This window comes from Schistocerca nitens, chromosome 7 (genome assembly GCF_023898315.1).
Source record: "Schistocerca nitens isolate TAMUIC-IGC-003100 chromosome 7, iqSchNite1.1, whole genome shotgun sequence".
NCBI classification, from domain to species: domain Eukaryota; kingdom Metazoa; phylum Arthropoda; class Insecta; order Orthoptera; family Acrididae; genus Schistocerca; species Schistocerca nitens.
Window position 1 is genome coordinate 307,065,645 of NC_064620.1, and position 2,500 is coordinate 307,068,144.

The following is a 2,500-nucleotide window of genomic DNA, read 5'->3' on the forward strand; positions in this document are numbered from 1 at the left end:
GGCATTCGTATACGTACGCTGGCCACCTTCCACGTGTTCTTTCGTGCACACGTCGCAGCGTGTATGTATGCTGATGGAGTGCGTCGTGACACACAACATCCAGGCATGCAAGACTCGTAGAAGTCGCAAATGTAGATGGATGTCTACGTTTGCTGCCCAAGTTACGCAAATGAACTGGAAATCCGTTGTTGCGCGGTTGTTCGCGCTGGAGGTGAATCGTTGATATCGACGATCGGTACAGGTATTAACCGGTTGCTTCAGCGACACCCGTCATACCCACGAACGTGAGTGGGCATGTGGGTATGAAGCGATACGCGGCGGTGGCTGGGTGGGACCGTCCCCGGCCGGTGAGGGGGGGGCGCCCGGCGTGCTGGCCGCGCGCTGCGTGGGCGCACGCGCGGCAGCCGGCTGGTGGGGGCGCCCAGTGGCAGGCGCGCCGGCTGACGGACGCGGCAGGCGGCGCATCTGCGTGCCGGCGCACCCAGCGCGCGGCGCCGTGCGGCCAAAGTGGGTCCTCCCGGGCCCGGTGCGAAGCGCGGTGGACATCTGCAGTGTGCTGGTCCGATTGAGGACTGTGTGCGTTGAGGATGCGCCGCCGCCCGGCACTCGGCGCCGCGACGCCGTCTGCTGCTCGGTCGCCCCCGCGGTTCTCGCAGGTGGTTTGTATCGCAGCTGTGCGGATGTGTTGGCGCGTGCGCTGTGCTGGGAGAGTTCGCTTTGGCACCCAAGTGGGGCTCTGCCCCTCTGTGGCGCTGGCGTTGGAGCTGCCCGGTCACTGTTTGTGGCCGCGTGTTGTCTCCCGCCGGCAACACCACGACAGCACGCTCCCGGGCCTCTGTCGGCAGCGGCAAGCTCAGTTGGGGGCACGGGTGGTCGCACTGAAAGCGTCTACTCGCCTATCTCCGGGCGATTGCGCCTCTCTCGAACCCGACCAAGTACTTAGGACGGCGCTGCGCGCCGCCGGGACCTGAGAGGGTTTCGAGGTGTATCGTGCAGGGGAGCCCAGCCTCCTCCTGTTTGCAGAATAATTGAGCGGACGCTTGCGTGTTCGCGCGGGCCCCCGGGACACACTCCCGGGCGGCCGGCTGCTCAGCTCTAGTTGACGCAGCTCCCTGGTTGATCCTGCCAGTAGTCATATGCTTGTCTCAAAGATTAAGCCATGCATGTCTCAGTACAAGCCGCATTAAGGTGAAACCGCGAATGGCTCATTAAATCAGTTATGGTTCCTTAGATCGTACCCACGTTACTTGGATAACTGTGGTAATTCTAGAGCTAATACATGCAAACAGAGTCCCGACCAGAGATGGAAGGGACGCTTTTATTAGATCAAAACCAATCGGTCGGCTCGTCCGGTCCGTTTGCCTTGGTGACTCTGAATAACTTTGGGCTGATCGCACGGTCTTCGTACCGGCGACGCATCTTTCAAATGTCTGCCTTATCAACTGTCGATGGTAGGTTCTGCGCCTACCATGGTTGTAACGGGTAACGGGGAATCAGGGTTCGATTCCGGAGAGGGAGCCTGAGAAACGGCTACCACATCCAAGGAAGGCAGCAGGCGCGCAAATTACCCACTCCCGGCACGGGGAGGTAGTGACGAAAAATAACGATACGGGACTCATCCGAGGCCCCGTAATCGGAATGAGTACACTTTAAATCCTTTAACGAGTATCTATTGGAGGGCAAGTCTGGTGCCAGCAGCCGCGGTAATTCCAGCTCCAATAGCGTATATTAAAGTTGTTGCGGTTAAAAAGCTCGTAGTTGGATTTGTGTCCCACGCTGTTGGTTCACCGCCCGTCGGTGTTTAACTGGCATGTATCGTGGGACGTCCTGCCGGTGGGGCGAGCCGAAGGCGTGCGACCGCCTCGTGCGTGCTCGTGCGTCCCGAGGCGGACCCCGTTGAAATCCTACCAGGGTGCTCTTTATTGAGTGTCTCGGTGGGCCGGCACGTTTACTTTGAACAAATTAGAGTGCTTAAAGCAGGCAAGCCCGCCTGAATACTGTGTGCATGGAATAATGGAATAGGACCTCGGTTCTATTTTGTTGGTTTTCGGAACCCGAGGTAATGATTAATAGGGACAGGCGGGGGCATTCGTATTGCGACGTTAGAGGTGAAATTCTTGGATCGTCGCAAGACGAACAGAAGCGAAAGCATTTGCCAAGTATGTTTTCATTAATCAAGAACGAAAGTTAGAGGTTCGAAGGCGATCAGATACCGCCCTAGTTCTAACCATAAACGATGCCAGCCAGCGATCCGCCGCAGTTCCTCCGATGACTCGGCGGGCAGCCTCCGGGAAACCAAAGCTTTTGGGTTCCGGGGGAAGTATGGTTGCAAAGCTGAAACTTAAAGGAATTGACGGAAGGGCACCACCAGGAGTGGAGCCTGCGGCTTAATTTGACTCAACACGGGAAACCTCACCAGGCCCGGACACCGGAAGGATTGACAGATTGATAGCTCTTTCTTGATTCGGTGGGTGGTGGTGCATGGCCGTTCTTAGTTGGT

At 57.7% G+C, this 2,500-nt stretch overlaps 1 non-coding gene across 1 annotated transcript in view; it reads left to right on the forward strand.

The window, feature by feature from the left end:
- Positions 1–1,109: 1,109 nt before the first annotated feature.
- Positions 1,110–2,500, forward strand: part of LOC126196922 (small subunit ribosomal RNA) — a 1,909-nt gene continuing 518 nt past the window's right edge. Inside the window, exon 1 of the ribosomal RNA XR_007539346.1 lies at positions 1,110–2,500. This exon is cut by the window's right edge and continues 518 nt beyond it. This is a non-coding gene — a ribosomal RNA (small subunit ribosomal RNA).